The sequence below is a fragment of the Athene cunicularia genome (assembly GCF_003259725.1).
Source record: "Athene cunicularia isolate RWA chromosome 5 unlocalized genomic scaffold, athCun1 chr5_part1, whole genome shotgun sequence".
Lineage (NCBI taxonomy): Eukaryota > Metazoa > Chordata > Aves > Strigiformes > Strigidae > Athene > Athene cunicularia.
The window spans coordinates 45,214,600-45,241,430 of NW_020799101.1; the positions used below are offsets into that span (position 1 = coordinate 45,214,600).

Below are 26,831 nucleotides of genomic sequence, written 5' to 3' on the forward strand. Positions count from 1 at the left end.
CCCCAGTTTTTGCTGCTTTTTTCTTTAGGAGGAAAAACAAACATGCAATTAGATTTTGTCATTTGAATCTTAATAATTCTTATCTACAAGATGTTAGTTTTACCCAGACAAGGTTACGATATATAAATAACACATCTGATCCTGGTTATTTTTTACCTTTAATCTCTGTATTGCAAAGAGATGTTTTTGTTATTGCTGCTGTTTTTTTTCTTTTTTTCTGTAAAATAACTGGAAATGGTGGCCTCATAATGCAACTGTTGCCAGAGGCTGTTGTCCCAGTATATGTTGGGGCAGTGGTAAAACTGTAATTCAGCAAGTCTTGACATACCAGGGCTTTCTGACCCCTCAGCCTGTCTTTCTTACACCTTGGAGGAGTACAGACTTTGCCATCCTATCATTCTTGTTCACATTATTATTTCCCTGTATTCATCCATGACATGAAGAGTCTTGAGACACTTCATCACTACTCTTCTTTTGCCCGTGGCACTTAATATAAAATTTCAGAAACTGAATATACTATGTTTTTAGGAAACCTGCTTCAGAAAATTCTTTCCAGTGTTTTATTTAACCAAGACACAGGTGCCATATAGGTAAAGAAATCAAGGTCTGAGGAGTGGAGATGTTTGACAGTGTTAATATGCTTTTGGGTTAAATCTCATTAATGCTTAAAAGTGAGTTATTTTTCATTTAGCTGAATAGGTGTGTTTTAATTTGACCTGGGGAATTTGTTCACCAAATGAGGTATAAAAAAATAATAGAAAATACATTAGAAGTTACATTTTATATTTCTTGTCATGTACATGTTTCTCTAACACAAGTTTTTTTAGAAAGTCTTCTGTGGGTGAGTGGATTTGATGCTTATTAGTATCTGATAATGATGGGATAACTGGTGGAAAGCCAGTACATTCTCCTCAGACCTACTGTTTCTGTTTCTTAGGATAACTGATCAATCTTCACTGTCTTGCTTATGTGTTCATCTTGCCATGTAGCCTATACAGTAACTGACTGAAATGCTGGGGTTTCAACCCCAAGCCCCAAATTAAGGTTGACATATGGGTGATTCCCACAGCCCTTCACAAAGTGGGGGTGAGTTTACCTTTAGGCTTCCCCCCAGGGTGGTGCCGGCCTAGCAGACAGAGCCATTGGGTAAAGGAGCCCCAGGTGTCTGCATTAAGTGAACAAGGGTCAGGTGTCCCACTGAGGGATAAAAGCTGGGACCATTGCAGGAGGGGTAGTGTCTGTCTGTGAGGGGGATGCCCTGTGTGGAGTTCCCTGTTTGGGAAGGACCTCCTGACTCCCTGGGACTGGGCTCCAGTCAGGGCTGGCCTTTGTAAATGTGGGCTGTGTAGAGATTAAGTGTGTGGATTCCTTGGTCTTATATATTTGGCTTGTTGATTCAGTTGTCTCCTATCCCTTCTATGGGAGACTGCATGTCACCATTTATTCCACCCATTGTTGGTTGTGTAGTGTTGTTGGGGTCAGTGGGATTGATGTTGATTATGTATAATCTGATTTGTTTGTACCCCCCAGTGCTCACCCATGTACTGACCCTTTTGTGTCAAGTACAGTTTGGTTATTGGTTTATCTTTATGCTGCCTGTGTCCTCTATGCTAGGCCTAATAATTGGTGAAACACTGAACTGTTAAGAAAGTATCAGTTGATAATAATGTAGTAAACAGTTCATTAATACACTTGGTAATGTGTTGGTTAAATAGTTCAAATTATCACTCTGGAGAGTTCAACTGTGTCTGTAAATTTTCCAGACTTTGTGATGAATGGTCAGCTTCCATGCATCCAGCTCTCTTAAACTGGATTTTTGGCTAGTCAGGTGATGGTCTGAGTGAAGGGCCAATGAAGTGATACAAATATAAATAGTCATTACATATCACTAAAATCTTAATTTCCATTAATTAAAATTACCACTCATATTGATCATGAGAGGGAGCAGAGTATGTTGATACACATTGTCAGATCCCAAGTTAACTGGAACCTGTTGAAGATGCCTGGGACACTTAATGAAAATATGGAAAAGTTTAATATGCAGCACAGTAATGAAAGCAGAGTGCTAGCACACACAAGAATAAGGAAATATATTGAACATGCTACACAATTATATAAATCAACAGTGTTGTTTCCTTTGGGTACCGGATTCAGACAGTGGTAGGTGTTTACTTTTGCAAAGTCAATAAAGTGAAACCCTGAGATGAAACATAGAATACTTCTGTTGCGAGGAAAGGAAATCGCAGCTTTGTCTCTATCTGCTTGTTGTCTCTGAGAAATTACTAACACAGTTTTCATAATCTTATCTGAGCGGAAACATTTAGGTGGATAGATCATGAAGCGCTGTCTTTGAATGCTGACACTGTGTCATATGTGTATTTATCGTTCACTGAACTTTGAATCTGGATCTGAATATGTTTCCAAACCCGGTTCTGTTTTCTCCTTCAGCCAATTTATTGTTCTGGAGAACATTAATATTCATGTCCTTTTTACGATGTGGTGGAATTGCTAATATAGTTCACCTGCAATGCTATTTTGAAACATTTAGAAGAAAATAAAGAGAAAACAAAGCCTCAGTGAATAAAATCTAGTAAGAATATATTTCTGTGTTTAACTTTCACTGTTTGTCAGGTAATCAGTAAAAGAAAATGCCTGAAGTATTGCAACACCCACTCAATGTGCATGCGTATCATCGTATCCATTCAGAACAACTCCATCAGTAAAGCTGGAGGTGATGAGGAATGACTGGTGGTAGGAGCTACTGAAGTAAATAATCATACAAGTAGGAATAATTGAGAACTCCCATTTTTTATGTATTTCGGGCTGTTTTGAGACCATTTATATTTTACTGTGCCTAAAGTACCACTATAAACATTGTTTTGATTCTGAAGGGGAAATGAGTGTCAGAATGATTTTGGATTTCCAAAGTGAGTGCTGTACTTTTAAAGATAATCCTGTGAGCATCTTAATGGAACATGAAGAGAATTTGGTCAAGTGACTTATGCCAGTGACTGATTGTCAAACTGAAGAAATGTGTATTTCTGGAAATTATTCATGGAGTATAAGTATCTGAACATGGTCTATCAAGGTAAGTCCTACCTAGTGTGAGAATGCAACTGACCAGAGATTAAAACCCAGTAAAACTAAGATTTTGTTGTTGTAATGCTCTTTATTGACACTGATTCCCCCTTCTATAAGACCGCTACATCATATATTCCCTTTCTTAAAATCAATTTAGCCTGTCTTAAGAAAGAAAACTCTCTGAATTTAGTTGACTGTAGATTAGAAAGTACGGTTGTCCCCATTTTTCTGAATGTAGGGTTATTACAGAAAATTCACCATTTTAATGTTCAGAAGTAATCTTCTGGTTTTATATTTAAATGCATTAGGGTATGCACGTTTGATTTTATGACACTGTCCTTTACATTAAATGTTCTCTGTATCTTTCTACTTTCAACCAGCCAATATATTTATAGAATCTAAGCATATCTTCTCTTACCCTTCGTTTTGCTAGCAGTTTCCCATCCCTCTTACACGACTGGATTCTGTTCTTTTGATGATGATGATTCTGTTATCTTCTACAGCTGGAATCAATATTCTTTGCACATACGTGGTCATTTGCTGAAGTCTACATGAGGTTTTGTACAGTTACGTTAAAAATGGAATGCTCCTACCTGATACATTATGGTTATGTTGTCTTGGTTATCCAGTAACTGTCTGGTGACATTAAACTTTTCAACGTAGTCTTTCCATAATCAGTTTATAGGACTGAACTATATAACTGAAAACCTTTTGAGTCAGTGAGTGAAAGACATTGAATGTGCCATTAAATGTCATCCTATTTTCTCCGTTTTCAGGTGCTTGAGTGAAAACAGATAAAACAAACAGACTTTATACATATGGAAAAAAAACAGGTGTTTTCTTACTAAAAATGTTTCTCAGGTTAGGGATGGATAATGTACCTTCACTCAGGCTACATTGCATTGTATTACATTTTTCATGTATCTGCATCATGGATTATTTTTTTCTTCTGAATTTACTCTGAAAATTCCCAGATCTGCAACTCTTGGGAGCATTGCTCCCACTTCTGAGTAACTTTGATATTTGGTTATAGATTAATAAATATATATATATATATATATATATATATGCCTGTACTAATATATAAAGATCTTTGATCTTCCCTCCTTTTTTTTTCCCTTTTTTTCCCAGAGAGCTTGGCTTTTGCTATATCAAAGTCAGAAATCATAATAATTATCAAAAAAAAGTTAGTTCTTGTTTTCCAGCTGGATCTCCTTAAATTCCTGTAAAGACTGAAATAAGAGTGTAGAATGATCTCCTCTCTTGGCATCAAAGAGTAATGCTCCCTGTATAGATATGCAGACTGCACAGCCCAGCTGCTTCACCAGTGAATATCCCTGACACCTATGCTCCCGATTAATAGGCTCTATGGAAAGAGGAAATGTGCAGTTAAACTTTTTATCCCTCTACAGGGCTGTCTTGTTTTCCACTGTTGTAAACACCTCTTCACGTGTGTTTTTTCATTGGTGCAGTGATATAAAAACCATGTCACTGCAGCATTCCTTATTATGACCAATAAAATTAAGCTGCTATTATTTTCTTTCGGAGTTGTTGTATTTTAATGCGATTGATAGAATTTCTAATGCCCTACCAAGGTTAAATTTAAAGCTACTTTAAGTTTACTTAAACAGAAATAAAGTAATCTTTGTCTTTTATTCCATCTAGTCTCTGGATGTGTTTGTAATGCTGTTTTTCTTTGTTGCTTTGAATCTATATCCAGCAGTAATGTATTCAGTTGTTTTTCTTCTTACACAATATATGTGTTTAGAAAAGTCATGTGCAACTAGCATGCTGGTGGTTATTTAATACTCACAGGACCTTACAATATTTATAAAGATAGATTGGGACCATAAGTCCACTGTGGATTTGCTGACTACATCTGAATTTAATTAAGAGGTGAAGAAGGGTGTAATAATAATAATTATAATAAGCTATAGTACCACTTGATAATGTAGAAACTTTATTTTGATGAATAAGGTGTTTTCATATCATCTGTGGCCAGAAGGGCAAAGAAACTACTGTGATCACAAGTGGTGTATCATCCTTGGTTTGTGGCCATCTGGCCATGTATGCGACTGAAGGGGGAATAATTGTGTAAAGCAGAGAACAGAGGTGACAGGGAGATTATTTTCTTCATATCTCCATCTTTTTATCTAAGTACTTAGTTGCAGAGGCTGAACTTCACTGAGATTGTCAACAAAGCCATTATTTCACTCCTTGGTCAATGGGTGTTCATTTTCTGCTGGCTGCTTCAGGGATCGATGCACTGTATGCTGACCTTTTCCTCAGGTTCATTTTTTCAAGGGCAGCTATGTGTAATCCTCAGTTCATCGACATCATGAAGACATCACGATTAAGAGGTGACAAATTGTTGAGATAATTTACTTGTGGGGAAACTCAAGGGCAGAAGACTGATAAAAGATCACTACTACTATAGTAGTTATAGTCCTTATGGTTTGTGTGTTAATTTTTGCTTTATTTTTGTTTGTCCCATAACTTCATTTTTTGAGTTATTTAAAAATTTATTAAAGGAACTCATATTTGTGTTTTGACCCCTTTCAGGGGTTTCTGATTATGGGTGGATCTGGGAAGAGGAGATGGAAGGGAGACCAGTAGGTTCTCAGGAACAAACCAAGCTTTTCTCTTCCATTTAACATAATCTGTAGCCTACAGTGATGCTGTGTTGCTGAAATAAAGAAATAGTGATGAAAAAAAAAAATCTTGGATCTTTCATCAAAAGTATTCAAAGGTCTTTTATGATATGAGAAATGTCTTCTAATTGAAGTGAGTCTCTGGGGGGTGGGAAATGCCCTACAGTGGTATTTGAATGAAGTGCCTTGATATGGCGCTCTGAACTGCATATTATGAACTAAATAAAACCGTGCTGAGCATAAGCAGAACCACATGACAACTTTCTGCATAATGCTGCCTGTGAAAGGGTCATATAGAAGATAAGTTATACTGACTCTATCAAGTTAGAAGCCTTTTTTTTGGATCAAAACTGAAGTTTTGAAGTTTTCTCGCAAACTTGATGAATGCTACTTTTAGTACACATAGATTGATTTTACTAGGAAATATGAAGAACTAGATCTGTAAATATTCAAATAACAATAAGAAAGATATATTTCTGTAAAGTTTAAGTTACGGGTGTATTTGGGGGGGGATTGTTTGTTCGCTTGTTTTGTTTTTTATTTCAGTCATATCTAAGTAATAATGACAACATGATTTCTTTTAACTTGGGGATAGGAACCTGTCTTATATTCAGGAATTGCAGAGCGTGTTTCGGCTTGTCTTTAATTCTGAGCGCACATTGCTCTAAGGGAGGGATAATACAATTCTTTTTACAACACCATCCTACTATGAGCCTCAAATTCTATTTCCAGGACGTTTGTAAAATATGATATCAATTCCTATAAACTCAGGATAATCTGATTGTAGTATGTTACTTATTTAAATAGCATTTATCCATATCCATATATTGATGATAATAGGATAATTCTTTTCTGCATGAATTAGATATGGGCTAAGATTTTTAAATGCTTGTGAATTCTAAGTGTATACAAATAAATTATGAGACTTAGATTGTACTTGTTAATGAATAAATATGAAGCTTATTTTTTAAGCAGCATAAATATAAAATCTTTCTGGCTTAGCCACCTTTACTTTAATGAATTCTGATTTAAAGCTAAATATTGTCCTGTCTTGATAAATTAAATCATTTGAATTTGTCAATAACAGTGTAGAAAATAGTTTCTGTTTCTGCATATATAAATAATAATTATGTGTGTCTTTTCACTGCATCCAGAAGTTGCTTTCCCTTTTTGTGGTAAGGGAATTAATCTATATTGCCTTTCCTAAGTGAAGAGCATCTGTCACAGAGTATATGAAGATGACTTAGGTCCAGATATAAATCTGCACTGAAACCCAGTAACAACTCATATCTTCAGTTCTTTCAGTGTAAACCCCAGTGTAGACTTTCATATTTTAAAATGTCATATTTTGATTTAGTTTAAGCCAGCTAAAAATGACTTAAATCAATATAACGCAGTCTTAAAGTTAGCAATGTTCACACAAAGGCTTAAAATAGCAGTAGTCCTTACATTGCTATTTCATGTAAACTATATGAATATATAAAACACGGTTTAAAAGCTTTTCAACCAGTAAAAAGCTCTGCTGCACTGTCCTGTTTCCTAGTCTGTCTCAAAGCCATAGCATCTCAAGCTGTTTCTGTTACATTTAGGAGCTCAAGGGACAGATTTGAACATGATGTGAGAAAGATTTCCTCTGAGGAAACCTTTTGTGCCTCGGAGACGGCGCTCTGAATCAGCTGGTGGTGCTCCTTCCCATTTGTTTGGACCATGGGGCTCCTCCTACGAGGTTGAGGCTGTCCTGCTGCTGTTGTCCTTTGGAAGCAAATGCATCCCAGGCTGCAATTTGATATCCCCGTAATTAAATATAGAAACTTCCACTCTGCCTTGCAACATATGTGATCTTTTACACCTATGTAAATTAGGTATAAAATGTTCCTATTTGCTTGCAGTGTACACTTGGATAACATTCATTCTGCACTGGTGTTAATGACTCCACCAGATACGAGAATGAGTTGAAAAGGGGTTGTTCATAGCAGTGAAAGTTAACTATCATTTTTATCTTGTTAGGAATGGAGTTGTACCTGAGATTTCATACAGGAAGGAAATTAAATTCTCACTGAGAATGGAGAACTACCCCCTTGCCCCCTCAAAAGAAATTGGGTATTTTAAAGCAATGACAGAATAAGAAAACATCCTTGGAAAAAAGTGCCTAATGTTTGGCTGATAACCTACGCCATGGTAAAGAAATGGTTTATTGAGCTCTCTTTAATTAATCAGTTTTACATGGCTGGAAACTATATCTCTAAAAGCTACATAGTGGTTCATGTATGCAAAACATTTCTTTGTGTGGATACATGAATGTTTTCTTAAGAAAGAAAAAAATCTTAATTTAAAACATTTGAAAAAATATTATAGTTGAGTGCTGAGTGAATTTACTTCAATGAGTGTACTAGAAGTACTCAGAATTACAGTATAGGAAACATTTTAATGTTTTTTTTCCCCAGGCGATAACTAAGAGAAATATATGTGCACATTTTATAGCATGTTCTGCAACTGTGCCTGTGCCAACCAGTTGCATGATTTATTGACTTAGGAACAATGGAGTGATTTCCATAAAAATACCAAGTATAAATCCAATGAAGACTTCTCCATTGTGGTACTTTGACCTGATCTATTTAGGACTCCAATTCTTTTCAGCACAGAGGCATCATAAACTGAGGAAATTGCCTTGCAGAAGGTGCTGATGATTTATGTCATTTAGGAAATTTTGGGTGACTAAATGAGCTTGCAGAGTACGTTTGTTTCAAAAGTACACAGACATGCATAGCATTATGCAAAGGGAAGGAAAATCCAAATAATTCAGTCTTAGTCACCACTCATGAGGGAACAATAATACCATGATTTTTTTTCTAATTTGTTTATAAACATTTGTAATGTGAAGTAATTTGACCTTGTTATTTCTGTGGGGGATATGATTAGGACTGTGAAAATAAAGTTTTATTGAAATACAAAATGGCAACGGATGAGGGCATTTGTCCTTGCTAATCATGTAGTCTTTTCTGTAGAAACAATGGAAAGATTGAGACGTAACATTTGTAAAGCAGAAAATAGAAAGTAGTGATATGTCCTGTCAAACTATCAGAAAGCAAAGCCCAATCTGAGTTTGAAATTAAAGTGTCCAAAAATGATTTTAAAGTTTTGAGACACCAACAGATTCTTGAAATGCAGTAGAATGTGGTAGGTGTTTCAAGAAGGAAGTACTGCACTGCTGATGGATAAAAGACCAATCTTTTCTCCAGTGGTGATTATGTTATAGGAACGTGAGAAGGAAATAGGATGACATGGCATTAGGAGGAGTATGAGAAACAAGCAAACTAAATGCTCACTTTAAAAACACTTAACACTCAAAGTATTATAGATGTCATTGAAACCTGGTTTCAGGGAAGACAAGAGGCAATAAGCACAAATATAAATACAGGAAATTCCATTTAAATCTAAGGAGAAAGTGTTTACTGTTTGGGTGGTCAAACAAGGGAGGTTGGATTAGATAGTCTTCACAGGTCCCTTCCAACCTCAAAGATTATGTCAGTGATTCCCAAGTCCGGAATGAAAATTATTTAGTAATTAATCATATATGTAATTGTATTTATACTCCAGGCAGTTTCTCTATTATAATGTAATACTTGTTTTATTACAAAACCATCAGTGTCAGGTTGTTATCGCTGCTGTATGCATTGTACAAATAATTCTGCCTATTGTTCACAAGTGAAAAGATAAAGTAAAATTATATGATGAATTACTATTGCCATTTTACAGACAGAAAACATAGGCTGAAAAATAAAATCCATGTGCTCAATGCTTTTCTGTGCATAACACCCATTACCACCTTGGTGACCCAGTTTAAAAGCATGGCTGGATTAGAAACTGAACTGCAGTAGACAGCGTCCCCGTCCCATCTGTAACCATTGCTTTATCCTTTCCCTAAACTGTGTTTGAAAGCAGAACAGGAATTGAGTGATGATAGTAGTTACCAGTATATACAGTACATATGTGACTCTGAACTCTGTGGTATTGTTGAAATTTCCTGGATTATTGTACTGTTAAAGATGGATTATTATTAGGTGATAGATTGTCTTGGTTTTAGCTGGGACAGAGTTAATTTTCTTTTAGTAGCTGATACAGCACTGTGTTTTGGATTTAGTGTGAGATAATGCTGATAACACAGCGATGTTTTAGTTGTTGCCGAGCAGTGCTGATCCCAAGTCAAGGATTTTTCAGTTTCCCATGCTCTGCCAGCGAGGGGGTGCACAAGAAGCTGGGAGGGAGCATGGTCAGGACAGCTGGCCCCAACTAGCCAGAGGGCTATTCCATACCAGAAGACATCATGCCCAGTATGGAAACTGGGGGGGGGGAATTGGCTGGGAGGGGCTGATCACTGCTCAGTGGGTGGTGAGCAATTGTGTTGTGCATCACTTGTCTTTTCTTGGGTTTCATGTCTCTATCTCTTTATTATCTTCATTTTCATCATTATTATTATAATATTTATTATTATTATGTTAGTTATTAAACTGTTCTTATCTCAACCCATGAGTTTTCCTTTTTTTCTGATTCTCTTCCCCCATCCCATTGGGATGGGGAAGGAGCAAGCAAGCGACTGCATGGTGCTTAGTTACTGGCTGGGGTTAAACTACAGCATACATTAAAAAAGAGGACAGATTAAGAAAGTTTTCTGCTGAAGCTATGCCTGAACACTTTTAATAGCAAGTGGCAGCTATTTCTCTCATTATAGAATAATGTTCGCTGTCTTTGTGCAAAGATGTGATCTGGTTTGGAGACTGGGATGCCGTCTGATCCATTCCTGCACTGCTGCCAGAGGTAGTTCATAACATCCTTGTGAAGGATAAAATACTGATGGCAGTAAACTCTTTGAGGTTCATTTAAAATTTAGTAAAGCATTATTATAAGATGAAAGGTACCTCTTGTTCTACCTTTAGCAGAGTGGCTCTCCTAGTTTTAATGGTAACATTAGGCCAAATTCTTACTTCATGCAGCACGGGAGTAAAATCACTTTCTACAGGGAACTTCTTGGAATGATCCTGGTGATTAAGTTTTAAAAGAGCAGTAGTCTCTGTGGATTTCTCTTATATAATAGTGAAACTGTGGTATAATCTGTGACTGTGAATATGTCTGATGCATTTTGGTCTCTTGTGTCTATTTTTGTCCCCCGATTATTCTCATTTGTTATAGAAGATGAATAATATATCAGTTGTGTAGGTGTATGTATAAAGGTTTTTTCTGTGCTTTAAAGAATAGCAATTTTGTTCTATAAGATGAAATGTTTCTATTTTTATATTCTATAAATTTGATGAAGAATATGTTTATTTTTAATGTCTGTGTCCAAATGGAAATTCTTACTGATGGTAAGAAACTATTAGATCCATCCAGTTAAATTTTAAATAATGCTTTACTGCTTTTCTAGATCCTGAAGCTATTTTTTTTCTATACATAGAAAACAGCAGAGACAAGAAGCTGACAATAGAATAATTTAATTACAGTTAATTAATAAACCCACTGGATCACAAGTTAATAAAAGCAGGTGATAATATAACTTCGGTGTAGAAAATCACTATTTAGAGAAAACATGATGGATGTGATCAAAATATTCCTTCTATTTCCATACTGCATATTAACTAGATAGAAAATTTTCATTTATTCAGATTATATATAGCTGATGAGATATGATGCACAACGGTTAGCGATGTTCACTGATGTAATTTCTGAAATTCAAAGAGAAACTGCAAATATTACAATATCTCGAGGTAAGCTCAGTATTATTTACAAAGGAATGTTAACCACATATTTATCCCTGAGGTTTCCGTCACACATTACCTTCAAGCATAGAAATGAGCTTTCTGGAATTTAAGTGACTTACACTAATCTTATTTTCTATAGAAGTATTTGGGTTCTGGCATGAACTTGTCAGACACCATACAGCTGTGATATTCTGATTAATTAGGTATCAACTAATTATTTACTATCAGATGGCTTTTCCTTCAAAAGAGAAATTACTTTTCCAGATATTTGAACAGCTGCATCATGTCCAAAAATAATGTATGTTAACATAGTACCCACCTGCCTTAGAATTTTAGTGTTTTTCAGTGGAATAATGTGAAGTAGTTTCAGATTAATAAAATACGTAAATAGCCATTAATGGCTGTTACACATATTTAGGACCACAATAGAAGCAGGCTGATGAAAAGGTTGTCCTAGGGAAAAAAAAAAATAATAAAATTTGTTTAAATCTGCAGTTAGTAGGGAAGATTTATGTATGTCATGGGGATAGTTGGCTTTTAATTCCTGTCAGGAAGTAACTCTACAGTGTCAGAGACAGTTTCGGCACAAAGAATACCCAAGTTCAGAGGTGCTCCCTAGCATTGTACATTTGGCATTGTTGAATGTACCGCTCTTGCCAAATGTTATAAAATGTTATAAACATTGAAAAAAAAAACCCTAACACAACAAAATAACTAGCTACGTTTCAGTGTATGCAGTTCAGAAAAGGATGATGATGTGGATTGGCACTACGGTATGCAGATATTTTGTCTTGTGAATGGGATAATGGCTGTAGTATACACCACCCACTCTGTGGTGTCTCAAGAACAAGTTCCATGTTATTATTATTATGGTTGATAATGATAGGCAAAACAGAATATAACTTCTAGGCAAAATCAGATGAATTTTCTTTTATTTTCTATATTTATAAGTTGTATGGTTTAGATGGTCTGCCTAAGAAATTTTAAGTACTTATACTTCAGAAGTGCTTTTATTTCATAATTATTAATGAAATTTCTAAATATACTCATTGTAAAGCACATTATAATCTGTTGCTCTGTCAGCATGAGACACACCACATCATAAAATGTTGGGTTTTTTTCCCCCCAACACACAGGTTGCCAGAAAAAAGAAATGTGCTGTGGAGATTGTTAATATGGAAATATCCTAAGATACGGCATACCATTTGAGAAAAATAACTACTCTACACTTTGGCATGAAGGATAATTAACTTTACCATGGGTTACTGCAGACAGGTAAACTGAAAATCACTTTCTTTCCCTTCTTTCACTCATTAGTATTGTGTGTCTGCTAAGGTCTGCTGCTGTTATCTTTTTTCCAAACTTTATTTTTGGCTGTTTATCAGTACCTTGTCATCTAGCCACATATGGTTGTATAAGAAAAAAATTGCATAAAGGGTTGATTGGTGATCAATTTTTTAGAACAGATCTCAAACTGACTTCTAAATTGGTAACTGTAGGCTCTCCATTGGTAGCAGAAGTAAATTATAAGGAATGGATTTCTTAGGACTCATCTGTGTCAGTTCTGTAGTCATGTTTCTTTGTGCTTAAAGTGTATTCTGGATCTGGATGCCAGTTACATCAATAATGAAAAAAGCTTTTGGAAAAAACTTGTATGCTCTCTTCTTCTTTCTGACTTTTCAGCTTCATAAATGAAGCCAAGGATGGATGCTGTTGAGCTCTAAGCTAAAGGGAGAGAACATAGAGCAACATAGACTGAATTTTAAAAGGCACAGCCTCCTTCCTTTTTATCCTGTTAGTATCAGAAATATACTCCTAAATATAGTATGTCAGGATAGCAGTAGCTCAGGCATCCCCGTAGCAGACAGGGCACTCTACCAGAGTTTGTAAATTATGTGAAGTAACAGAATCACAGCAACTATCTTTAAACATAGTCAAAGCAATAGATCACATTTTATTCTTAAGTTGATTATATTATCTAGGAAGTTGTAAGTATTATTCATTAACATTCAGAAAAGTCTGCATGCAGTCCAAGGGATGTGGGGGACAGCAAGCGTGGAGCCTTTTATTAGAACATCAGAGTATGTTGATGCAAGCACAATCTATTTTGTACTTGTGCAGAGGAACACTGAGTCGTGAGAGAAATTTAGGGTACAGAAGACTTTCCAGTGCCATCAGTCTGATTTTTCACTTCTTTGCGTCTTTGTACAGTCATGGTTGTGAAAAGTGAATTCTGATACGCTCACTTTTCAAATAACTAAATGGATTTCCAAACCTTTCGGTGGTGAGCCATTTCTAATTATGTTTTTCCTCATACTAGAGTTTTCTGAGATTTTTTTTTCCTACATGCAAATATGCTATTAATTGATAATTATTTTAGGCTGTGAGTTCCACAACCATCCTGGTCTTAACAAAAGCTTTCCAGATTAAAAACTGACAAAAATAGAAATAATGATATTATAAGAACATCAGGCTTTTTTCAATTTTTTTTTTTTTTCCCCCTCAAAGAGAAGCAATATGTATAAATCATGGATGAACATTATTTTCTTCTAAAGAATAGTTTGTTTTCTTTTTGGTACTTTTCAAATGTATCATTTTACTGAAGAGTAGCTTTTATTATGCCTTATAGTAGAATGTTACTATATTCTATGATAACACTATGAGAAATTAATGGACAGTGATGAATGTCGTGTTTTGGAGACTGCTGAGATGTGTTTTATGGAAGCTTTTGGTTTGTTGATGCAGTACAATTGGAGAACTTTCAAAGATGGTGATGAGTTAAATTTGGATAAATTTGTATTGTTTATTATTAATTTAGAGGAAAATTGAAGAAAGATAGAAATTCTAAATTAATTTCTAAATCTAATAAATGTGAAAACATGATGGATGTAGACTTGTCTGCTTTGATATTTAGTCGTTGTTTCTCTTCCCCTTAAGAAAAGTGTTAAAACTAACTTTGTACTATAGGAATTTATCCTATTACTGCCACTTGTCTTTGAGAATTCCTATCGCCAATCTGTATACCACCTTCTGGGTGGAATTCTGCTCATTTATTTATATATGTTTTACAGCTTCAGGAGTTTTATTTGCATGCTATTCACTGACAGGTCATATCAGGATTTTTTTTTTTTTTTTGTCTAATATATAAAATTCCTCCAATTGTGTATCTGGGTACAGATAGTACCATTGTCAGGCGCAGACTTCAAGACAGATTTTTAAGAATACATTTTAGGATTGCTTCCTTATAGTGCAGAAAAGAATTGTTGTGTGAATGAATTAACATTAACATTCCATAAACGTCTGCTTGAAATGTATCCTTTCTACATTGCTTGAGGAAGCACAAATGGCATATATGGTGTTTATATCATCTAAGTACTCATGCTATTACCTTCTGAATAATATGACAAATTCCCCGTCTTGTGTATTGGGTTTGCATGGCAAGGTTTTTGCAGTAGGGAGATTGCAGGAGTGGTTTCTGTGAGAAGCTTCCAGAAGCTGATAGAAGCTTTCCCGATGTCCGCCAGAGCCAATGCAGCTGGCTTGAGGAGCGACCCACCAGTGGCCAAGGCAGAGTCCATCAGCGATGGTGGTAGCGCTTCTGTGATAACATATTTAAGAAGGGGGAAAAAAAACCACCCTGCACAACAGAGGCAGGAGGGAGAAATGAAAATATGTGAAAGAATTCTCCGAACACCAAGGTCAATAAAGCAGGAGGAGGTGCTCCATGCACTGGAGCCCAAGCTGAAGACAGTGGTGAGGCAGGCTCTGATTTAATTGGTAATAAATTAAATTAATTTTTCTCGAGTTGAGTGTTTTGCCAGTGATGATAATTGGTGACTGATCTCTCCCTGTCCTTATCCCTACCCATGAACCTTTTGTTATACTTTCTCTTCCCCATCCAGCTGAGGAGGGGTGTGATAGAGCAGCTTTGGTGGTTACCTGCTGTCAACAACAGCTTGTCATGTGATGCAGGGATGTATTACATCAGTTAAACCTTTTTTCCCCCTTCAGCTCAAATGGTAGGTTTGCAGGTTTTTCAGGATCAACAAAACTTTGTTCTCTAATATTGGACATAAATTGGACAAAACTTTAGCAATTAAAGTAGTCTGCAATAAATACACTTGTTACAGTGTTGTCATTTTTTTTCATAAGTGGTTTAACTTTAAATAACATCATATTATTTAGACAAGTTTTGTTGTAAAGGAAACAAAAATAGGAGTTTATGACAGTTTTTAATGCAAAAAATGTTCAGGTGCATTACCCATCCTTTAGCAGTAAGGATTTTTAACCACATCCTTTCATAAAAATCTTAACAACAAAAAATACCTTCTTCAGCTGGTGTAACTCGGGGAAATGGAAGGTTTGAAAGTTGTGACATCTTTTGAACAGGAAGAGACATGTAAAATTCAGTTCTCTTCTGAAAGAGTTGACACGTCTATAATTTGTTTTCAATGGAGCAAATCTATTCAAGCATGTCTCAGAAAGCCCTTAGGCTGAGCTATATCTTTCTCTTCCATCATCTAAGAAGATAAATAGATGTGCCTTAGGCATTTCACTCTTAGGGGTCAAATTCTGCATTACATCTCAGAGTCTGGACAACTAACCTTTTTTTGAGAGAAGGCAAACATTCCAAATAACACTTGTTATGAACCACTAACAGATCGTATGTCAATAGCATTTATTTTCAAAATTTCATACTCAGTTTGGATAATGAATTGAACCCGTTGAACCTGTGTCCTCTCAGACTTTGTCACCTACATCAGCAAAATTTCCTTGGAGCTATTCCCAAGGGGCAGGATGAGAACCAATGCACTCTGTGAAAGGCAGATACTATGCTTACAGCTTCTGCAGGCTTTAAATACAAAACATCAGTTGAAAATAATGGCTCAATACTTAATGACTTTGTAATCCTGGTAGTATAATCCTCAAAATCCACTGTAATAAAATAATGAAAAAATATTGTAGATATGTAGGCTTTAACATGCCTCAGATGGATCAGACTGATCATGAATGTACTATGCTTTAAAGACTGATGTTCAGAAAAATCTTTGAAAAGGTGGTGTTGCAATCATAAATGCGTATATCCTGACCTTCCGTAAAACTGTCCTTCCTGTGAAAGGTTTTCTAACTGACCAATGAAATTTAAAAGACTCTTTTAGCAAAATCTTCTTTTTCTGAGGTGAGAAATGTTAAAAACTTCAATATTGATACTCTAACTTCTCAGACTTAGAAGCTGTGAGAGACTAATTACTGTGAGACTAATGGGGGAGAGCAAAAAAGCAAAGGACAGAAGTCCAAATGCCAAAACTGAAAAGCTAGAGCAAATATATTTAAAAATATCTGAAATCCTTTTGGTTTAAGCAGTTTTTATGTGACCTTACGTGAATGATGAAGAACTGGCTGCAAGTGCTCAGAGTGAGTCCTCAAGGAACTGACCTACTGTCATCAGGTGAAGGTAGTTTGACAGATTATGAACTCTTGAAGCCAGTAACTGGTGACAACCGCTTCTTACTCTTCAGCCGCACAAAGACGGAGCTGCTTTCTACTTGAGGACTAGCTCACTGCTTTTACTAGCACACTTCACTGAAATGTTCGCAAGATTATCTTCTCTTGAACTTTCACTTTCTTAGTAACACTTTGAAGTACTTGATCCAAGCAAGTAGAAGTGTTACCAGAACTGTAATATCTTACCTTGGTCACAGGACATCATTTATTTGTGGTTTAAGCTTTTCCACATTGGTTTTCTTCCTTTTCAGAGGTGTCATTTGCCACTGAATCCATGTTTCTCAATATGGTTTGAAAATCCCTAGAAAACTTGGCCTGTATTTGAATTGTAATGAAACCTGAAGGCAGAGGAATTCTGATTAGTGTTCCAGGGTATTTGAATTATGAACTTCATAACACTTAAATTTAAAATGTACCTATAAGAATTGTGTCTAGAAGAGGGCAGAAATGCTTCTCAATATGTAAAATTATGTTGGAATAAAGGATTTCTTATAAATACTATTAATTCTTTTGGAAGAATATTATTAGTGACAGAAACTTTGTAAGCATCAGTATTTTTCATCCATCTTATTTTCTAAGTAACCTTGATTTTATTTTTAATGTGTGCTCAAAGAGGAAATTTCCACAAGAGAAAATTTGAACACAATTCCAGTTGAAATACGTGACAACCATTTGTCTCATTTCCCACAGTCTCTGAAATATTTTGCATAAATCTCTGAGTATTTTATCTTCTCTGAGGAATAGGAAGTTTATGAACCCTACTTCCGTTTCAAGGCGTGGACTATATTGCCTTTCTCTCTAAGCAAACAACTTTGTGAGTCAAGTGAGTTTCTCTTCACCCTTTCTACTGCCACCACAGGTAGTTTCCGCACGAAGCTACATCGTGACATTGTTGATCATATGTTGCATTGGAAATCTCCTACAATTTAAATTCTCTGTGGAAGGGTATGACATGATGTTATGGGAGAATGCTTTCAAGTTTGCATTTGCCAGGGAACAAATAACATTTCTCAGTACTGTTAAAGCTACTGAATACACTGATATAAATTAAGAACTCTTACAATTCTTAATAACACCCCATTTCTTTCATTTACAACTCTCTCATCACACTTTCAAAAAACCAAGAAAAATGTTAGCCCAGTGATCCAGCCTAAATATGATACGAGACCCAATCTTTGAATGCAAGACATCAAGTAATAGTCTTATGACTATTGTTTCTCTTATCTGTCTGCATATAGTTGTTTTAACATTTTAGGTCCTCGATAAACCACTTGAATAACTTTTTTCTTTTGTCTATATATTTTTTTTTTCCATAAAGCTTCATATTTCCAACTCTATAAAATTATAAGGTATCAAAACTTAAGAGATTTGGGAGTGAATGTTTCCCACATCATGGGACAGAGGGTAAGGATTACTGAAAAGAAACAAAGAATATGAGGCTCTGTAGTGGCTTATGAGACAGAAGAATAGACTGTGAATATGAATTAATGAGCAAAGCGCAAGGAACTAGTGAAGATCAGAGGTTCATGGTTAAGTGCAGTATCACAGGAACATCACCCAAAATGGTATGTAATCAAATTATTAGTTGCAATGCTAGAAAGGTTTTTAAAAATATTATCTTTGACTGTCTTGATTCACGTGTCTGGCTTAATGTGTGTGATTTATCTAAAGCACTCTTAAATTACTGATACCAGCAAGTCTCTGTATTTTATACATTAGAGTCTGTTAACTGTATGTTAGAACTCTACATTTAATTTTAAAAAACCTAAGAATTACTACAAAAATAAATAGTACATAATTTTCAGTGAACATTAGAGGTATGTGAGGAATTGTTTGAGATGTCTGTGGGAGCCCCCTGAGCAAGGCTGACATATGGCTGGTGATATCCTGGAGGGAAATGTACAGTGCAAGGAGGTAATAATACTCCTTTCTCAGAAAATAAAGGTCACAAGTGATACCAAATGCCAAGAAATAATCAGGAATTTTTTTTTTTTTTTTTTGAGCCCATTGGGTCAGTAAAACCTCAGTAGGCTCATGTATTTCTTTAACTGTAAAAAAGGATTCAGTTTGGACCAGGGAATATAAGGGCTTGAGTGAAGTAGCGAAAGAACTTCTTCCTAGTTTGAGCCAATGGTTGCTTCTAGGAGGATGTATTAGTTTTGGGAGGTTATGCTTTTGAGCCGTTGATCTGATTTCCAGCACTCTTTATTTCCTGCAAATTCAAAGCCAATAGAAGCTAAGGCACTAAAATTTCAGGAGTTCAGTTCCTTTCTTTTCATATATGAATAGTGCTACAGATAAAATATATTTCTGGGAATGTATATTTTAAATTATCTTATATTTAAGAATGTTCTGTGTTAACAAATGATTGATTGAACTATCCAGTAATCAGAAGCTTATCTTTTTGCTTCTAGATTATTCTTTACAATTCATATAAAGAATTGCGAGAAGTAATTTTTTTTTCTTTTTTTAAATGGCAGTGGTGATCACTCCAGGTTCTGAATGATAGATGTTCATATGGCAAAAGTTATTTTTATGAACAAGTTATCTCTATGTACAACTGGCATGCACTTAGCTTTTAGGAGTATGTTCAGAAGGTAGGAATGGAAATAAAGTCATGTTGTTGATGCAGCCGGGTAAGTGTTAAGACACGTAGGCAGAAGAAAGTATAGCAGAAGTTAGCATGACCATTAACTATTCTGTACATGGAGAAAGACAGATTTTCAATAGCCATATTTGCCAATGTAGCATTTATTGACCTATAAACTTATTTACTTTAATTGTTTTTAGAAATATAAGTATTAATTGATGTATAGCACATGCATTTATACAAAGAAATATGAGAATGTTTCTGTTCGTGATTGTGGTATGCAGAGATTTCCAGAAAAAAAAAATAAAATTGAAGAATGCATGTGATTGATAATGCTGGACATATTTGCCATACTAGCTTTTATTTGGAATTTAGTTACTATATTCTGTCTCTCTGTTAAACATCAGCTTGTCTGTGCTTGAAAATATTTACCCCTGCCTTACCAATTATAGTCCCCTAGTTTTGAAAATATACTTTTTTTTTTTTTTTTATTAGCATGAAGTTGATTCTTGGGATTTTCTTCTCCCAGGCCAACCTTTATGCTTGCAATGAGTTCCTCACAAATGTTTTCAGAGCTGACTTTATAAAATACTCTCTTCACAGGTTTTCTTTCCATGGTACCTGTAATAGTTTTTCTGTTGCATGCAAATTGTTGGTGTACAGAGATCAACACTTCTCTAGGCCAGTAGCCTCTTGCTGTTTGTCTGCCATGATGTTGTGTTCTTGTTCTTCAGCATCGACCATCCAGTTCATCTGTATTTGTAAAAAGCTAGCATGATGCAGTTCGCATCTGCACCTGCACTATGGCAACAATTTGTTACCATAGCTGGCATCAGAATTAGTGTCAGTTGTTGATGCAGACGTTTGTATTTTTAATTTTTGTATAAACTGTGCAGACTGCCTTAATTTGGGGAATCTGATGACTCCATGATAGATAAGCTTGTCAATACAATCCTTTCAAAATCCAATTTGTCAATATGGTTTGTTGATATTCCAGTATAACTCACCCATCCATTCAGACCAGGTTTTATGATAAATTTTAGCATTACAGGAATCAGCATCATTAAAATTACAGGTTTTTTAGTAGACAGATAACAACAATAAACTGAAAAACAAAATAAAAAATTACTGAATTAGATTCGGTGAGTTCTGTGTATCTGCAAAAATACTGATCTCTATAGGAATATTTCATTATCCACTAATCTATTCGTCCTGATTCCAGATGTAAGATTTTAATCCACCATGCTTTTTATGTCTAAGCAATCCATCACCAGATTACTTGAGAAACCCTAAGAATATAATTTTTTATTTCCTGATACTATCAAAATACAGGGCTGTATTATATTTAAGTATTACTATTATTCTGGTTCTTTCTATTCCTTGGCAAAAGAGTTACTTCTGACTCAGTATGATTAGGATTCTGTATTAGCAATAGTTAATAGCATTAGATGAGTCTAAGATTCTTTAGCAGTTGCATTAAAAGGAAATTCTCAGATGCTTGTAGCCTTACAGATTTGGGCCGTATGTAGTTTAGCTTTGTAAACAGGTTTGTAAAAATAAATGGAGAAGTTAAACCCATAATGTTTACTACAGTGTTTTTTCTGGAAAACTGCCAATATGACTGGGAAGATCACTCAGGAGATTATTCCAGCAATTATACAAGGCTATAGATCTAGTAAAGTGCACACTTTATATAACTAAACAATAAAAAAGCAAAATAGCAAGGGAGAGAGAATGAGAAGAAAGTCACTTAACTGTGGTTTTGTCAAATGCAGCACGGTATTCACTCACGTGTGATGATACAGCATCCAGATCCTTGTTCTCCTTGTCATCTGTCCTTCACACCAGAGGTATGTGATTTGTGAAGAGATTGTGTGGACTTAGTTCAGCTCTTGATGTGCAGGCACTTCGCCAGGTCAGGTGGAGTCTGTGGTTTGTAAAACTCCTCTTTCCGTGAAGAAAATTGTTCCTCTTTTGGTATTGATTCTAAATGCACGTTTAGAAGAAATAATTCTGGCTTGTTAACATCTTCTCCATTTCCTTATTTGCTTGTGATTGGGGTAGGGTGGTTTTTGTTTGTTAGTTCTCTTGCTCTTTGAATTATTATATTTTTTACACTAGGAGACATGAAATTGTGGGAATGTCTGTATCTAAAGCTTACTAACTTCCAACAGCTAAAACTTGATTTCAGTTTGTAAGAAGGATTGCTAGGCCCAGAGTAAATGCTTTGGTGCTTTTGAAAATGAGATTTGGTTCAAAATGGTGTGTACCACTAAATGGTTTATTTGTTGTCAGATTCAGAGCCAGCTCAAAGAATCGTTCGATTTGTATTTTTTGTTTGTTTCTTTTTAGGGGAAGACCCTTACTTGCAGCACTGACTTCAGGTTGTGACCAGTCAAACCAGGTCTTCTGATTTGCAAGGAACAGCCTTGCAGCATTGCTTGTCCTCTGCCACTTAAGCCTCATTAATCCATGAAATGCTAGAAATGGAGGCAGGGCAAGGAGGCAATTATACTGCTCATAGCTTGTTTCACTGAATTCTTTGATATTTTTCAGACTGGTTAAAGCACAGTCAGCTCGAGCTAAACTGGGAAAAGTAGGAAAAATGAAGAGTAAGATTTGACCCAGAGGCATGTTAATTCATTGTTGAAAGAGATTTTGCTGAATTAGCAGCCTACTTCCTTCCAGTAGAGTTTCACTTCAATGTAAATTAAGGGTTGGCTTTATGGAACTCATACATTTAGCTTGGTAAAAAAACTGTACTTCCTAAATGCTTTTACATCTTTGCAAGTCACATGAATGCAAGTTTTAAGACCATTACACTTCCCTAAAACCGTGGGTTTTGCCTTTTTTTTTTTTTTTTTTATTTTCTTGATCATAAATGTAGGTCAGAGCTATCCAGGCAAAGTTTAATCAAGTTTCACTGATTTTTTTTATGCAATTCATTGACAGTGAAAGCTTCCTATATTTAGAATAATAGAGAATCAGGGTGTTCTAAAGGAAAAGCCAAAGCATGAGAGGAAGAGAACAAAACTGCAAGTTTTGTCATGGTGCAGACTGTGGTAATGGCTTTTAGATGTCATGCTGTCAAAGTGCATCCGAATGTAAGGAAGGGGAAGACAAGTGTTAGAAGCATCTTGTCTGGGGCTGCTCAATCTCTCTGTTTCATTTGCCCAAGGTGTCTTCAGTCCTATTCCCATTTCTGTCATTCCAGAGAGAGCTTAGAAGGTTTCTTCCTCCCGGCTTCATGGTGCTGATGTAAAGTATTTTTGACTTATTGTTCCTGTGTATAGATAAAGAAAAATGAATGATGATTTTAGAAACTCCTAGATTTTCCACACAAGGGAAAAAAAAAAAAATTCTCCCCTTTTCCCAGTGCTGCCTTGTAGGAAGATGGAAAAGTGATCAGCTTTGAGAATGAACATTGCTTTAATGCTATTTGGTTTACAAAAGGTTTGCATCACATTGAAATTTTCATGTTGTTACTGGGTTTTCCTGAAGAGTGCGGAGCATAAAACTGTGCAATACCTTTTTGTACCTTTAGCTGCCTTTGACCTCAGATCGAAGGAGGACATTCTATGCAGTAGTAGGGATGCTCTGTTATTTTGCAGCTGAAGATATTGGTAACATAAATCATGTTTTCAAGAATGTAACTCATTCTATAGCAGAGATCACAAATTTTCTGATCCTGTGACCTACAATGCCAAGATTTTCATAAGGCTGAGAGCTGCAAGATGTTTTCTGAGGTATGCAGTATACTAGCATTAGCAGAGAAGTTCATAGGTGGAAGAGGGCAACAGCTTCTGAGGGTTCCTCTGTTTCTTGTTAAGTGATGGGGCTCAGCCTAGAGCTGCAATGGGACTCCTGAGCAGTCCTGTGATTTTAGCTTCACAGCTCCTTCCACAGACATGTTTGTTGCTCAGCAGTGCCCACACCATCAGAGGTTTGCTGCCTGGGTGCTCTCTGTGGACAGGCTCAAGGTGGATGCATGGTTTAACCCCAGCCAGCAGCTAAGCACCACGCAGCCACTCAGTGGATGAAGAGGAGAGTTCAGAAAAAAAGTAAAACTTGCAGGTTGAGATAATTTAATATTGGAAGTAAAAAGTAATAATAACTGTAACAAAAATAATAAAAACTATAATAGTAATTTTAATGAAGATGCATATAGCAAAAAGAGAGAGAAAAATAAAACCCAAGACAGACAAGTGATGCACAACACAATTGCTCCCCACCCACTGACTGATTCCTGAGCAGTCATTGGCCCCTCCCGGTCAACCCCCCCACCCAGTTTCTATACTGGGTGTGACATCCTATGGTATGGAATAGCCCTCTGGCTAGTTGGGGCCAGCTGTCCTGGCCATGCTCCCTCCCAGCTTCTTGTGCACCCCCTCGCTGGCAGAGCATGGGAAACTGAAAAATCCTTGACTTGGGATCAGCACTGCTCGGCAACAACTAAAATATCGCTGTGTTATCAGCATTATCTCACACTAAATCCAGAACACAGCACTGTATCAGCTAGTAGGAAGAAAATAAACTCTATCCCAGCCAAAACAAGGACAATGGATTTAATGGCCCTCTGGAGAGGTACCTGTGCTTGCCAAGTAAATGTAAAGGCTGCCTAGGTAGGTAGTCTAGACCAGCTGTCTGACTTCCAGATAGCTAAATTCAGGTGAAATAAATCCCACAGCAGGTGACCCAAGAAAAATTCAGTACCCTCTTCCATTTCAATTTGCTTGGTGGGATCCTTTCTGTTGCCTGCTTTGAGGCAAAAACACCATGCAACTGGCATAGCAAATAAAAAGTTTAGGTGGTAGACAACTACAAATATTTTTTAAGGAATGTCATGAGAAGTTTTGAAAAATTTCTGAATATTAGCATAGCTTTCCTGAAGTAAATAGAGCATCACAGATTAAAACCATCTGAAAATTTACTCCATACATCTTAAAAACTAAAAGGATTTGTGATTAAAAATGTAGACTTGATAACAGTTTTATTGCGTAGATGGGATTGACATCAAGTCTCTCAGGACACTTCAGCAAATGCATTGCAGGCCTGTTCTGGTCTCTCTGTGCCCATTTAATCACTAAATTTTTGCTACTATTGCCAAGAATGGTGCCAGTTTTAGTTTGACTGTTGACAGTGATTTTTCTGAACATCAGTCTGCTATGCATGGTGCTGAGATCCACCAAACTTATTTCGAATAACAAGTGAGAACATCCCCCCCTTTACTCCTCCACACACTGCTCTTAATATAGGGATTGTATTCACATCAAAGCTGTCAGAAGGTTTCTGTGATCTCATTAGCTATACTTATTTCTACCTACAGAATAAATGAATCATCAACCAAAACAGCACTAAAGACCAACTGGTAAGCCTCACATGGCTATATGTATAGCCATGCTGAGAATAGATATCTTCTCAAGTCTGTAGATTCAAGTTGTTAAAATTGCTAGCTTTGCAGACCTAAGAAGAGTTAAGTTATTTCTTAGACGAATTGAGTTCTAAAGTCTTTAACATGGAAACAAAATTGTTAAACCCTTTAACAAATAATTTTATAATGTCATATAGCATATGAAAAAAACACCTTTCTGTTTATAGAACACTGCAGGAACTGAACTGAAAATATGTTTTAATGCTTGTGGATCTGTTTTTTTTTTTTTTTCTTTGTTTTTGTTTATGTAGTTAAAATAAAGTGTTATTTCGTTTTATGGCTGTGTGAGGTAAATTAGATAGGTGGTACCCAATAGAAATTAGCCAAGTTGATTCAGCCGGTTTAAATGCTTCTGAATATAAGCATGCACTGTAGGGGAGTGAAATCTGATTTAAATCGAAAAATGAAGAAAGATTGGGCATGGCTAGAAGCTAGGTGTTAATCTAGTGATGTAGAGAGATTGGTGGTGGATGATATCAGGCATAGGACCCATATTGTGAAAAAGTAAAAGGATTCTGCTGTCTAGCTAAGGGTTACTCATACTATCTGAAGATAATATTAGAAGCTAGGGGGAAGAGTGGTCACTGGAAACTAATATCTGTAACTACCAGCATCCATTTCTAGAGGATCTGGGCAATACAGAGTGTGTCTGTCAGCAAGTGGAGTAGGTACCTCTGAAAGCTGAGGACTCTCATTCACTCTTCATGGATGAGAGAGAGAAATACGTCTAGCAGAGAAAAGATGGAGAATTCAGAGTTGGCTCGTCGAATGTGGAATTCTAATTCCGTATCCTCTTTCTTTACAGTTAAGGGGAAAGAGTTCTACAGACTTGACAAACAGATTTATTCTGCTGATAAGGAGTCTAAAGTGAGGGAAAACACAAAACTCTACATCCTCTCTTTTTCGTTCAGTGAAACATAGATACCCAGGCTAAAAAGATTCTTTGTACAGAGGAGCTCCATGTGTCACTGCCACATGCAGCTGCTCTGTGTCCGTGCAGAACCAATCTAGTGGAGTAAGTGTATGTCTGACCAATGAAAACAAATGTTACACCAACACATAAGCACACCTATTCTGAAGTGCAGGAGAAACAGCTTTTCCTTACATAGGTATGACAGGAATTTGTGTCTCTGTCTGTCTCATTTTCAGAATCCAGAACAATAATGTGAACCGGGATTAAGAATTCCAGTTTACACAAGTGAAACTTCGTATTTCCAGAATTCAATGCCTTATTTATAGGGGGTTATAAAATTCTTACAAGTGAAGGAATGACTTTTGTCATGTGTAACAGAATAGGGCCCTTGTGATACTGTGGGGAATTTCCCAAGCTATCAGTTTGAGATCAAAGTACATTGCATGTTCTAACAGTCTCTTGCAAACATTCAATCGTGTCACCTTGTTATGGGATACTGGAAAGCCTCTGTAGATATCCAAAAGGCAATCTTCATTGTTTCCACATCACGGTATAAAGTTCTGAGACAAATCTTAGTGGGCCAAAAGGTAATACTGAGTACTGATAGCCTAGGTAACTCCAAAGGAAAAAAAAATTGCTATGTGTAATCAAACCTTGTGAGACAGGAAATGTTCTTCTCAGGTAAATTGGCTGAATGTCACAAAGATGTACATGAACAGTGACCTTCAAAAATCTGATATTTCAATATCATGAACTCGAGCGATACATTATGTGATACAGTATAGCTGATTTAGCTGATTCTGTTCACTGCCAATCTGCATGTCGGTGTGTCTCGTTCAAGGAACCGAGGAGTCCTGTGCAAATGGTTTGAATGCCATGCAGCCAGCTTGTGTCTGGTCAGCTTGGC

The 26,831-nt window shown here is 36.2% G+C and overlaps 1 protein-coding gene across 1 annotated transcript in view; it reads left to right on the forward strand.

The window, feature by feature from the left end:
• The window catches only part of LRRC4C (leucine rich repeat containing 4C), a 550,036-nt gene that overhangs the window by 302,962 nt on the left and 220,243 nt on the right, over positions 1–26,831 (forward strand). The window contains exon 3 of the mRNA XM_026849665.1: positions 12,622–12,760. The gene's annotated coding sequence lies outside the window, so the exon portion shown is untranslated. The remainder of the gene's footprint in view (positions 1–12,621; positions 12,761–26,831) is intronic.